The sequence below is a fragment of the Heptranchias perlo genome, chromosome 8, assembly GCF_035084215.1.
Source record: "Heptranchias perlo isolate sHepPer1 chromosome 8, sHepPer1.hap1, whole genome shotgun sequence".
Classification (NCBI taxonomy): Eukaryota; Metazoa; Chordata; class Chondrichthyes; order Hexanchiformes; family Hexanchidae; genus Heptranchias; species Heptranchias perlo.
In genome coordinates, this window is record NC_090332.1 from 63781584 (window position 1) to 63796405 (window position 14822).

Below are 14822 nucleotides of genomic sequence, written 5' to 3' on the forward strand. Positions count from 1 at the left end.
GAAATGAGACGTTAAATCAAGGCCCCCCTCTTGAGAGTGCTCCTGGTGTTCTGGCCAACATTCCTCCCTCAATCAACACCACCAAAAAAAGACAGGAGGTAAGTGAGCTTGTAGGAGTTACAGAGACAACAATATGTAGAAGGTTTGTCTGTCCCAGTGTTTTCTTTCCACTAGTTTACTCCCCTGGCCTCTTCTCCTGAAGGTGTTGACTCCCTCACTGTAGTACAATTCTGGCATTAGTCACCCTTTGTTACCTTGTCCAATGACCTATGACAGTCAGTATCAGCAGACTGTCCAACCTTGAACGATATCACAGCAAAACGTAATTCCATCCTTGCCTAGCATCTACACATACACACACTTGAAGCATTGGTCATTGTATGGTAATCACAAGTGGCAGCTCTGGCCAGTTTTCCCTTCCAGCTGAGATCACCTAGCTCACCACAGATTGGGAACAAACCTGATGGTGACTTCAGTGTCAGCTTGGTTCAGCTGGTACCACCCTCACTTCTGAGTCAGAAGATTGTGTGTTCAAACCTCACTCCAGGACTTGAATACATAATCTACGATGATAATTTAGTGCATTTCTGAAGGAGTGCTGCATATTCTGATAAGATGCTAAACTGAAACCTCCTCTTCCTGTTCAGGTGGATGCAAACATCCCATGGCATTACTTGAAGAAGAGCAGGGAAGTCAACATTTATCCCTCAACCAATACCAGCAAATTGTGCACAAATTGGCTGTCACATTTCCCTGCATAACAAAGTGAATACACTTCAAAATAATTAATTTGATTGTGAAGTGCTTTAGGGCGACCTGAGGACATGAAAAGCACGAAATAAATGCAAGTTGTTTGTTTCTTCTGGTGGGAGTGCTGCACTGTTGGAAGTTCCCTCTTTCAAATGAGACATTAAATCATCCCCCCCACTCCCACTCTGCCTGTTGAGTTGGACATAAAAGATGACACTATTTAAAGAAGAGCAAAATGTTCTCTTGGTGTTCTGGCCAACATTCCTCCCTCCATCAAAAAAGCAGATTAACTGTTCATTCAACTTGTTGCTGTTTGTGAGACCTTGCTGCAACAACTTGCATTTGTATAGCATCTTAAATGTAGAAAAATATCCCAAGGCACCTCACAGAGACCTAATTAGACAGAATTTGACGCCAACCAAAGGAAATATTAGGAGGAGTGACTTAAAGCTTGCTCAAAAAATTGGGTTTTTTGGAGGGTCTTAAAGGAGGCGAGGGTTGGAGCCACACTCAGTTGAACGCTGTCTTGTTGTCAAGGGCAGCCACTCTCACCTTATCGCTTGAATTCAGCTCTTGTGTCCAAGTTTGGACCAAGGCTGTAATAAGGCCTGGAGCCGAGTGGTCCTGGCGGAACCCAAACTGAGCGTCGGTGAGCAGGTTATTGGTGAGTAAGTGCCGCTTGATAGCACTGTTGACGATTCCTTCCATCACTTTGCTGATGATTGACAATCGTCTGATAGGGTGGCAATTGGCCAGGTTGGACTTGTCCTGCTTTTGTGGACAGGATATACCTGGGCAATTGTCCGCATTAGCAGGTTGATGCCAGTGTTGCAGCTGTACTGGAACAGCTTGGCTAATTCTGGAACACAGGTTTTCAATCCTACAGCCGGGATGTTGTTGGGGCCCATAAATTTTGCTGTGTCCACTGCACTCAGCCATTTCTTGATATCATGTGGAGTGAATCAAATAGGCAGAAGACTGGCATCTGTGATGGTGGGGACCTCAGAAGAAGGTCTGGCTGAAGATGATTGCAAATGCTTGTTCCTTGTCTTTTGCTCCCACATCTTGGGCTCTGCCATCATTGAGGTTGGGGATGTTAATGGAGTCTCCTATTCCCATTAGTTGCTTAATTGTCCACTATCATTCATGACTGAATATGGCAGGACTGCAGAGTTTTTATCTGATCCGTTGGTTGTGGGATCGCTTAACCCTGTCTATAGCATGCTGCTTCCGCTGTTTAGCATGCATGTAGTCCTGTGTTGTAGTTTCTCCAGGTTGGCACCTCATTTTTAGGTACACCTGGTGTTGCTCCCAGCTTGCTCTTCTACACTCCTCATTGAATCAGGATTGGTCATCTGGCTTGATGGTGATGGAGGAGTAAGGGATATGCTGGTTGGTTCTCTCACCAGCTGCTACAAGCCCAGTATGGCAACTATGTCCTTCGTGACTCAGCTAGCTTGGTCAGTGGTGAAACTACAGAAATCACTTTTGGTGATGGACATTGAAGTCCCTCACCCAGAGTATATTCTGTGCCCTTGCTACCCTTAGTGTTTCCTCCAAGTGGTGTTCAACATGGAGGAGTACTGATTCATCAGCTGAGGGAGGGCAGTAGGTGGTAACCTGCAGGATGTTTCCTTACCCGTGTTTGACCTGAATCCATGAGACTTCAATATCAATGTTGAGGACTCCCAGGACCAGTCCCAGCCGACTGTATACCACTGTGCCCCCACTTTTGGTGGGTTTGGCCAGCCAGTGGGATAGGACATACCCAGGAATGGTGCTAGAGGAGTCTGGGACATTGGCTGATAGCTATGATTCTGTGAGTATATGACTATGTCTGGCTGCTGCTTGACTAGCCTGTGGGACAGCTCTCCCAACTTTGGCACCAGTCCCCAGATGGTAGTGAGGAGGACTTTGCAGGGTATACTGGGCTGGGTGTGCCTTTGTCATGTCCTAATTCGATGCCTATGTCGCAGCTGAGTTTTTTCTTCTTATTAATCTTTATAGTGGTTTAATACAACTGAATGGCTTGCTAAGATCACAACAGTTAACAGTCAACCACCTTGGTGTGGGATGGAGTCACGTATAGGCCAGACCAGTTAAGGCTGGCAGGTTTTCTTCCCTAAAGGTCATTAGTGAACCAGTCAGGCTTTTACAACAGTCTGACAGCTTCATGGTCACTTTTGCTGATACCAGCACTTTATCCCAGATTTCTTTTTTAACTGAATTCAAATTTGCAAACTGCCATAGTGGGATTATTAGTCCAGGCCTCTGGGTTACTAGTCCATTGACATAACCACTTAACTACCAGACTTTAAAGGTAATGATATGGGGCAGGAAGAGAAACCATTGCTGGAAATGCTCTGGCTACAATTGGATAGGTAAGAATGAAACCAAGCGAAGGCCGTCCCACTCAGCTGGACAACAGAAGAGAGGCATTGGAGGGGGATAACCTTATTAAAGTTGCAGAGAGGTCAAGAAGGATGAGGAGGGATAGTGCACCATGGTCACAGTCACAGAGGATGTCATCTGTTATTTTGATTTGGGCTGTTTTGGCTCGTACACTTACACAGCAACAGTGACTGCACTGCAAAAAGTAATTCACTGGTTGGAAAATGCTTTGAGACATTTTGAGGACATGGTAAGGCACTATATAAAGGTAAGTTCTTTCTTAACCAAGGAACTATCGGTGGTCCCTGACCCAATGTTTATTTGCGAATTAATCAGCCTGTTACACTTCAGTTTGCATCAATGTGAAGCTTCACATTAACAGAATTTGTGCAGTGTAATTTTAATGTGAAGTCACTAAAAGTACAGTTAGGGACTTTTGCATCCTCTCCTCCCTTCATCGCACTATTGGCAGCCGTGCCTTCAGCCGCCTAGGCCCCACGTTCTGGAATTTCTTCTTTAAAGACTATCCTTAAAGCCCACTTCTTCAACCATGCTTTTGATCACCTCTCCTAATGTCTCCTTCTTTGGCTTGGTGCTTATTTTTTCTGCGAAGCGCCTTGTGATATTTTTATATGTTAAACTTGCTTTTCAATTAAAGATTGCCTCCAGACGATATTCTCACAGCCCTTCATTTTCACTTCCTCTGCAGTATAATTCCAGCCCAGTGTGAAGCAAAGTTTAACAAGATTTTAGACTTCATTTTGATTTTTCTTCTGTCCTAGCAGGTTGCTGGCATAATTAAATTTAATCGATGTGCAGAGCTCCATTTCAGCTGGGCAAAGAGGGTGGGTGCCAATAATATTACTCAAGTCAGCCAGGCCCATGTGTCTCAAACTGTAATATAATGATACTTATAAAAGTTTAAGTTGTACAAGTTGAATTAATGGCCAAGTTGGCAACGACAAAGCCAGAATTTCTGTTCTCTGGTGAACAAGTGTCAAGAAACCTTTATCCGTGTGTTACGTTAGTCATTAACATTCTTGGAAATGGACAAATGTACAGGAGTTTTTTGGATGAAGACTGATAGATAATCGTTGCACAGAAATACTTAAATTGGCAGTTAAAATACATGAATCATAATAGCAGAGTAATGTTTGGATCCACCATTAAAGATGGGGCAAGCTTCATCTTGTCATCGTAGAAATCAGGAAGGGCTGCTCAATAGTGGTAGATGAATTGGTCAAAAGTTTGAGAAACCTCAAAATAGGAGAGATATACGTCGCCTCCTAAGGAACATTCCAATTAATATAAAGGAGATTGCATACAGATTTTGCCCCAGAAGAGCTAAACAATACTTAATTCATAAATGACAGTAAAAACTGTAAACAGCCTCAAAACTTCCAACAATAGACACATCACACAAAGTACAAAAGGGAAATATACAATTTTGTCTGCTGAAAGACAAAAACAATTTGCATGTCAAATAGGATTGCTACTTAATTGAAATAAAAACAGAAAATGCTGGAAAACACTCAGCAGGTCAGGTAGCATCTGTGGAGAGAAAAACAGAGTTAATATTTCAGGTCGATGACTTTTCAACAGAACTTGCTAATTAATTGGTTTGATATCCTTACCATTAAACAAATTAATGTGCCACAGGAAGCCCCTGTTAATTAAATCAATAAGGCCACCTGCCATTTAATTCACAGACACCATTTGAACATTGCAGTCAAGGAGACAAACAATTTAGAACACAAGCCAAGACGACTAATTTTTGCTTTGCGTGGAAAAATGGAAGAAATTGGGGAATGTGATCCCCAAAATACCAGTAAAAATCACATAAAATTACTTTTTTAAAGTAACGAAGTTAAATTTATTATTATTATATTTTTATCCCATATAATAAAAATAGATTTGATTTAATTAATTTAGAATAGTCACTGCGGCTCTAATTATGGCTTCCTGCTTTACCACGAAGCGATAACATTGTTGGTACACTAGGAAATATATTCATAGAGAGCTATTGTCTGGCTCCTCCTGATCTAGAAATAATGTAGTTGTCACATTACTGGTCAATTAAGCACTACTCTTTATCCACAAGACAGCCTGGTTCTGAACTGAAGATTTATACAACTGTTCTTTTGCCTATATTCAATTACTTTACAGCAGTAGAATCACACTTAATGCCTGCTCGCTATGTGGTAAGAGCAAGTCTTGTTTTAAAATGAAGCTATCTTCAAACTTACGGATTTTGCTTTTCTATAGATATATTGAGTCCCAGATCAAAAATTTTTACTTGATACAACATTCAGTGATCGACTTAGTAACATTTAGGAAGCCCCAGACACGAAATATAGATATATATATACACATATATATATGAAGCTGTTATGTTTAGGGCATTCTCAGTGAGTGACAGGTGGCTAACATGTCAGGATGAAGATGTATTGAAGCACCTTTAAAACTTTATTAAAAACTCTAAAGCATTCTGCTTGTAATAGTCTTCAATAAAACCAGATGAAAAATAGATAAAATATTATTGCTACTTTTGTGTCCACAGGTTTCCAGGTATCCTATCCCGCACCAAGTCCTGCTTACCCGTCCTGCTTCCCCTGAAACCTCAAACTTAAAATTCCCATTCTTGTGTTTCAGGAAATTGTTACTCCTGTCAAAAACATATGTTGGAAACTGGGGCTCTCCAGCCACACCCAATGATTGTTTTATTTGTTCTGCCTTATCCAGATGTTGATAAGTCCATAGCCTTGACTTATTTCATCTGCTTAAACCTCCTCCAGCACTGCAACCCACCTGAACTCTCCGTTCCTCTGACATCCCCCTCTTGTGCATCCCCTCTCCTTCCGTACCACCATTGGTGGCCGTGCCTTTAGCTGCCTAGACCCCACACTCTGGAGTTCCTTCCCTAAATCCCTCCACCTCCCTCTCCTTTAATATCCTCCTTACATCCCGTCCCTCTTGATATCTTCTTCTTTGGATTGGCATCCAATTTTTGTTTACACCTCTATGAAGTGTTTTGGGACATTTTTCCATATTAAAGGCGTTATATATATGCAGATTATTGTTGTCGTGGTTAATCTCATTGATGACTTATCAACATCTGGAAAAAGCAGAACAAGTAAAACAATCATTGGGTGTGGCTGCAGATTCCCAATTTCCAACATCGTTTTTTGACAAGAGTAACGATTTCCTGAAAGAGTCACAATACCAGCAGTTAAGGCCAACATTGGGTAGGTAGATTTACTTAATTGTCACCACACTGCAGTTTTCAATTCCTTAAGTAGGCTGTGCTTTTGTCAACTATATGTCAAGCTGGAAGCTGACATAAAATGGCTAAGTAAAAGAAAAAAAAATGGCTAAGTAGTTCAGCAAACCGGGAAAGAAGATGGCGTTTTGTCCTTTCATGGGTCACATATCTGTAAAACTGTTTCTTGCAGATAGAATTTGCAAGTTTCCAATCATCTGGGTGTGATTGTTAGCAGCTGACTTCTTATTGAGTGCTTTAAATTGCTGAAAGGCAGCTGCTGACCAGACACTTTCACATATTTGGAAGTTCACTGGCTGTGACAGACCAACATCCAGAAATTCCCCTCCTATTTCATTATAAAATCTGATAATTGTTATAAATAGCAGAAAAACTATAAAGGGCACATAAATATTAATCTTATTCCCATTCATGTGGCAATGCATATCCATCTCAGTCATGGAAATAAAGACTTTATTGTTTTGCAAAGTATATCCTACATATCTATATAAAATAAAACAATATCCATGTGGTGCATATCTAGTTCTTGCTGCAGCTGTAATACATAAATATATAATTAATAAGGCCTATGTTTATTATAGCCCTTTAAGCAGGATGCAGTAGCGGCCAATTACCCTCCAACGGTATTGATATGCATAGTGGTTTCCCACATTGGCCTCCTGTGTAGAAAACATGCCCTGAGGCTGATATCGGCAAGGGTATAATCTTCTATCTTCACGAATACATTGAAAAGTACTGTACTCTGAAGGAAATTAGGTGGCAGAGTGAATAGATTACAACACCATCCTTCTACCTCTGAGAGGTAGGGAAAATGCCCTGTGAATTTCCTGAAATGTGTTCTGAAAATGGAGTTTCAGTTTAAAGGTGTCCACACAAAATGGAGTCAGTAATTAAACTGAATGCTGGGAAATCAAAACTAATTAAAACCATAATGAGGTTTATTGAGAGAAAACATTCCTTATCAGTGATACCGGGCTAGCATTAAAGACTAATCTTAGGAATAGCATGCTCGTGGGATATAAATATGCTGTGCCGTATCAGATCCTGTGTACAACCCTTTTTAAAAGAAAGATTGAAACGTGAAGAGCGTGGAAATTGTCTGACATGCTTAGGTATCCGTGCCTCATTAACTTTGACATCTTCTAAGACCTTACGTGACTGTTAGAAATGATTGACACCAAAAGAAGTGAACCCTTCTGCCACATGTGTCACCCAGATTGGTAAGTTTGAATTTAAGATATGTATGAGGGTGCTTGGCACATTTCTCAGCAGATTCTCATAAACTTTCTTTGTCTTCATTAGATGTAGGTTCTCTTTGTTAGTCAGAAGAAGATTTGCTTTGCCTTCTCAAGTCTTCTTCCAACAGAAGGGTATCTTTACAAGTACAAAGTATATTCAGGACGGAAATTGCGAGGTTATATAAATCAAATTGTATGGCTTTACTCGCCACTTACAGGCAGAGATAAGTATTTCACTTAATTGTACAAGTTGTCTGAGATCAAGGAAGGTGAGAGTTAAGCCAGCCAACTCAGATACAGTCATTCGTGCATAGGCTTCAACCAGAACCGAGGATCCTAGAGGAACAGATAACCTCGCCACTGAAGGGGCTCATCAACTTGACATTCCAGAAGCTAACGCCACTGTCCCAGGGTAGGAAATAGATCGACTCAACCATGCCGCTCATACAGACATGGTCGTATAAGCTCTGGAAAGATTGCAAACCACCTGCACTTCGATTCTAATGTAGTCAATAGACTGGTTATCCAATGCTGTTAACTTGTCAGCTATCTAAGGAGTGCACGCCTAGAGTAATCTCACCAATTTGCAATAGTCTCAGATATTGGTCTTAGCTATAATTTGATATTCATCAATCTAGTTAATGCTGAATGCTCCGAGTTGAGCAGCTGGAGTCCGAGCTGCAGACATTGCGAGGCATCAGGGAGGGAGAAAGTTACCTGAACACTTTGATCCAGGAGGCAGTCACGCCCCTTAGACTAAATACTGTAGAATTGGCACGTGGTCAGGGACAGGAGGGTGTGACTGCGAGTGAGGCAGGTAAGGGGATCCAGGAGGTAGCATTGCAGGAGCCTCAGTCCCTGAGCTTGTCCGATAGATACGAGGTTCTTGCAGCCCTTGTGGACGAGTGCAGGGATTGCAGGGAGGATGAGCAAACTGACCACGGCACCGTGGTTCAGGGGGCCATTCAAGTGGGGGGAATAAAAAGGAATGTGGTTGTAGTAGGCGACAGTATAGTTAGAGGGATAGACACTGTTCTCTGCAGCCAGGAGCATGAGTCCCGAAGGCTGTGTTGCCTACCCGGTGCCAGGGTTAAGGACAGCTCCTCAGGGCTGGAGAAAAACTTGGAGTGGGAGGGGGAGGATCCAATTGTCGTGGTCTACATAGGTTCCAACGACATAGTAGGACATATTAATGATTTGGATGAGAATTTAGGAGGCATGGTTAGTAAGTTTGCAGATGACACCAAGATTGGTGGCATTGTGGACAGTGAAGAAGGTTATCTAGGATTGCAACGGGATCTTGATAAATTGGGCCAGTGGGCCGATGAATGGCAGATGGAGTTTAATTTAGATAAATGTGAGGTGATGCATTTTGGTAGATCGAATCGGGCCAGGACCTACTCCGTTAATGGTAGGGCGTTGGGGAGAGTTATAGAACAAAGAGATCTAGGAGTACAGATTCATAGCTCCTTGAAAGTGGAGTCACAGGTGGATAGGGTGGTGAAGAAGGCATTCAGCATGCTTGGTTTCATTGGTCAGAACATTGAATGCAGGAGTTGGGATGTCTTGTTGAAGTTGTACAGGGCATTGGTGAGGCCACACTTGGAGTACTGTGTACAGTTCTGGTCACCCTATTATAGAAAGGATATTATTAAACTAGAAAGAGTGCAGAAAAGATTTACTAGGATGCTACCGGGACTTGATGGTTTGACTTACAGGGAGAGGTTAGACAGACTGGGACTTTATTCCCTGGAGAGTAGGAGGTTAAGGGGTGATCTTATAGAAGTCTATAAAATAATGAGGGGCATAGATAAGGTCGATAGTCAAAATCTTTTCCCAAAGGTAGGGGAGTCTATAACGAGGGGGCACAGATTTAAGGTGAGAGGGGAGAGATACAAAAGGATCCAGAGGGGCAATTTTTTCACTCAAAGGGTGGTGAGTGTCTGGAACGAGCTGCCAGAGGCAGTAGTAGAGGCGGGTACAATTTTGTCTTTTAAAAAGCATTTGGACAGTTACATGGGGAAGATGGGTATCGAGGGATATGGGCCAAGTGCAGGCAATTGGGACTAGCTTAGTGGTATAAACTGGGCGACATGGACATGTTGGGCCGAAGGGCCTGTTTCCATGTTGTAACTTCTATGATTCTATGATTCTATAAGAAAGAGGTTCTGCTGAGGGAGTTTGAGCAGCTAGGGACTAAATTAAGAAGCAGAACCACAAAGGTGATAATCTCTGGATTATTACCTGAGCCACGAGCAAATTGGCACAGGGTAAATCAGATCAGAGAGATGAATGCGTGGATCAAAGATTGGTGTGGGAGAAGTGGGTTTCGATTCATGGGGCACTGGCACCAGTACTGGGGAAAGAGGGAGCTGTTCCGTTGGGACGGGCTTCACCTGAACCATGCTGGGAGCAATGTTCTGGCAAACCGAATACCTAGGGCGGTAGAAAAGGCTTTAAACTAAATAGAGGGGCGGGGGGGCTCAGGTGGTGCGAAGTTTAGATTGATAAAGAGAAAAGACAAGGAAGTAGTACAGGAAAGTGATGGGGGTAATGATAAACAGAGTGTGTCAGGAAGGGACAGAGCGTACAAACATAAGAGTGCACTAGCAAATGGGGTCGGGCTAGGAAAGAATGGTAAAAAGATAAAATTAAAGGATCTTTATCTGAATGCGGGCAGCATTCATAATAAGATAGGTGAATTGATGGCACAAATAGAAACAAATGGGTATGATCTCGTGGCCATTACAGAGACGTGGTTGCAAAGTGACCAAGGTTGCGAGATAAATATTCAGGGTTATTTAACATTTCGGAAGGATAGGAAAAAAGGTAAAGGTGGTGGGGTAGCTCTGTTAATAAAGGATGAAATTGGTATAATAGTGAGAAATGAGCTTGGCTCAGAAGATCAAGATGTCGAATCAATTTGGGACGAGGTAAGAAATAGCAAGGGAAAGAAATCACTGGTGGGAGTAGTATATAGGCCCCCTAACGGTAGCTGCACTGTTAGGCAAAATATTAATCAGGAAATAAGGGGGGCTTGTAAAAAAGGTAATGCAATAATCATGGGCGATTTTAACTTTCACATAGATTGGACAAAACAAATTGGCAAAAATAGCCCTGAGGAGGAGTTCATAGAGTGTATTAGGGACTGTTTCTTAGACCAATATGTCGGGGAACCAACCAGGGAACAGGCCATTTTGGATCTGGTAGTGGGTAACAAAACAGGATTAATTAATGATCTCAAAGTGAAGGATCCCTTGGGAAGCAGTGATCATAACATGATAGAACTTCACATCCAGTTTGAGAGCGAGGATCTTGGGTCTGAAACTACTGTATTCAACTTAAATAAGGGCAATTATAAAGGAATGAGGGTGGAATTGGCTAAAGTGGACTGGGTAAACAGATTAGATGGTATGATGGTGGATAAGCAGTGGCAAACATTTAAAAAGATATTTTATGACTCGCTCCCTGTGAGGAAGAAAGACTCCACAAAAAGGGTGAACCAACCATGGCTAACTAAGGAAGTCAAGGTATCAGGTTAAAAGAAAAAGCATACAACATGGCAAAGATTACTGGTAAGCCCGAAGATTGGGAAAACTTTAAAAACCAGCAAAGGATGACTAAAAGAATAATAAAGAGGGAGAAAATAAATTATGAGAGTAAGCTAGCAAGAAATATAAAAATTGACAGTAAAAGTTTCTACAAGTACATAAAAAGGAAGAGGGAGGAACTAAAAACAATCACTATCGCTAGAGAAAAAGTACTAGGTAAACGAGTGGGTCTAAAGGCTGACAAGTCCCCTGGACCTGATGGCTTGCATCCGAGGGTCTTAAAGGAAGTGGCTACAGAGATAGTGAATGCATTGGTTGTAATCTTTCAGAATTCACTAGATTCTGGAAAGGTCCCAGCAGACTGGAAAACCACAAACGTAACACCCCTATTCAAGAAGGGAGTGAGACAGAAAGCGGGTGACTATAGACCAGTTAGCCTAACATCTGTCATTGGGAAAATGCTAGAATCCATTATTAAGGAAGTAATAGCAGGACATTTGGAGACTCATAATACAATCAAGGAAAGTCAACATAGTTTTATGAAGGGGAAATCGTGTCTGACAAATTTATTAGAGTTCTTTGAGGAAGTAACAGGCAGGGTGGATAAAGGGGAACCAATGGATGCAGTATATTTGGATTTCCAAAAGGCATTCGATAAAGTGCCATATAAAAGATTACTGCACAAGATAAGAGCTCATGGATAGAGGATTAGCTAACTAACAGAAAACAAAGAGTCGGGATAAAAGGGTTATTTTCAAAATGGCAATCTGTAACTAGTGGGGTGCCGCAGGGCTCAGTGCTGGGGCCGCAACTATTTACTATATGTATCAATGACTTGGATGAAGGAACAGAGTCTCTTGTGGCCAAATTTGCTGATGATACAAAGATCGATGGAAAAGCAAGTTGCGAGGAGGACACAAAGTGTCTGCAAAGGGATATTGACAGGTTAAGCGAATGGGCAAAAATTTGGCAGATGGAATATAATGTGGGAAAATGTGAAGTCATCCACTTTGGGAGGAAAAATAAAAAAGCAAAATATGATTTGAATGGAGAAATACTATAAAATGCTGCGGTACAGAGGGATCTGGGTGTCCTCGTACATGAAACACAAAAAGTCAACATACAGTTGCAGCAGGTAATCCAAAGGCAAACGGAATATTGGCCTTTATTTCTAGGGGGATGGAGTATAAAAGCAGGGAAGTCATGCTACAACTGCACAGGGTGCTGGTGAGACCACACCTGGAGTACTGCGTCACAGTTCTGGTGCCCTTATTTAAGGAAGGACATACTTGCATTGGAGGCAGTTCAGAGCAGGTTCACTAGGTTGATTCCGGGTGTGGAAGGGTTGTCTTATGAGGAAAGATTGAACAGGTTGGGTCTATACTCACTGGAGTTTAGAAGAATGAGAGGAGATCTTATTGAAACATACAAGATTCTGAGGGGACTTGATAGGATAGATGCTGAGAGGATGTTACCCCTCATGGGGGAATCTAAAACTAGGGGGCATAGTCTCAGAATAAGGGGTCGCCCGTTTAAGACGGATATTAGGAGGAATTTCTTCTCCCAGAGGGTTGTGAATCTTTGGAATTCTTTACTCCAAAAAGCTGTGGAGGCTGAGTCATTGAAAACATTCAAGGCTGATTAGCAAGGGAGTCAAAGGATATGGGGAAAAGGCAGGAAAGTGGAGTTGAGGTAAAAATCAGATCAGCCATGATCTCATTGAATGGCGGAGCAGGCTCGAGGGGCCGAATGGCCTACTCCTGCTCCTATCTCTTATGGTCTTATGGTCTGAATTACAGTGAAATACTGAGCTGACTTTACAACCTCTGTTACATATTTCTCTCTGAATAACTCTATTAATTATTTGTTATCCAAACTGCTAGGTGACTTTCAACTATTTATTCTATTTATTGTTTGTATACTCAATGGACCAGAAATTGCTCGTAAAATAATGGTGAGCCTAATAGGCAAATTGAAGAGCAAGTTCCGGCGACCGCACATGCGCAGTCAAATGCGGAAATCCGCAACTTGCTCTTCCTGATTCACCAGTGATGTGAAAGCCCTACGGATTGACAGCTCGCTGGCTGGCTCTCCATTGAAATCAATGGAGCAGTGTGAACTTGCTGCTGGAACGCAGTAAGTACATACTAAAATACACTGAAAATGTTAGGGCTACTCTGAACTTGCGCTTGGAGCCTGTCCTGCCGCCATGTTAATCTCGTGCACAATTAATAAAGCCAGGATTCAGCGGAAAGGAGCTTTTTAGCTGTCAGAGAGTTGTTTAAAAGGTCAGAGAGCCGGTGTCAGAATTTTCAAATGTGGAGTCTCATTCCTCCCAATTTTAATAGTTTTTGGACATTTAAACAAACATTTAATTTAAGATTTTTTTTTACTTTTTCTTTCTGTCCTTTTTAATCTCATTCTTTTAATTTTACCCTCTCTTTATTTTGCTTCCTCTATCTGATTTTCTAATACATTTACTAATCTTATCTGACACTTCCTGGTTCTCATAGCATGGCTTGCTTCAAGCTGATTGGTGAAGGGGATGTAGAGATCCTTTCCTCCTCTTACCACTCAGAGAAGCCTGGGAACAACCGCTGCACATCTCGGAGCTCTCAATTTAAGCAAGTTGACGCCCAGAAGACCGCAAAAAATTTGTGGGTGAGTTCGTTACTTACCAGCAGCAGGGGACATGTGTTCTCCGCTCAGTTCCAGTCTAATGTTTAAGTTAATTATTATCTTTTAATTAGTAAATAGTGGTTGGTGCATGACTTCTTGTCTGGCTTCTTCTTTGATGATTTGACAAGAGTATTGACTCAGTAGCTTGTGGGTATCCTAGCTGAGGGTTGATAAGAGGAACTCAAATTCATTCCAAACTGGGTGATGTAAAACAGTTCAGCAAGCCAAACCTAGGCATCAGTCACCCCTAAACCGAAACTGGGTGATAAGCCACTTCTTAGTGAGGAGTGAAGGTGAAGGGGGTTAGGGATTCATCTGGTTCCTTGGTATATATTTGTTGAGATACTGAAACCGAGTGTTCTTACAAGACCTCGGTTCAAACTGAACCCAGAATAAGGAAATTAAAATCTTACACAGTCAAATGTGAAATGAGTTTGACGGCATTAACCCAGTTGCTCGCATACACAAGTTAACAATATAAACACCAAACAATTCTGCAAAAATCGTACTAAATTGGCAGTCTCGCTCAAAAGAGGCCACAAAAAGTACTGGTGTGGTAAATTGAAATGTCGCATTGCGTTCCTATTCTAAGGTGGGATTTGGTATAGGTTTTTGGGGTAAAATAGACAAAGTTATACTCTGCATCTCCCACATCACCAATATTTGCATCTTTTCTGAGTAAGCTAGGCAGTTTTGCATCAATCAATTTATTTTCTGCTTTTAAACCTTTTAATATTTTTAGTTTGAATAACTAAGGAATGAGCCCCTTATCATCATGCTTTTCAACGTCCTGTCTCTGAGTCAACTGGAATGACAGTTGTGAGTTCAACACATAGTCCAAAATGACTGTTAAACAGAAAGTGAGAGGAACAATTACTAAAAACAAATTAAATTGCCTGTACAGCTATGTGCACAGCATCTGAAACAAAACAG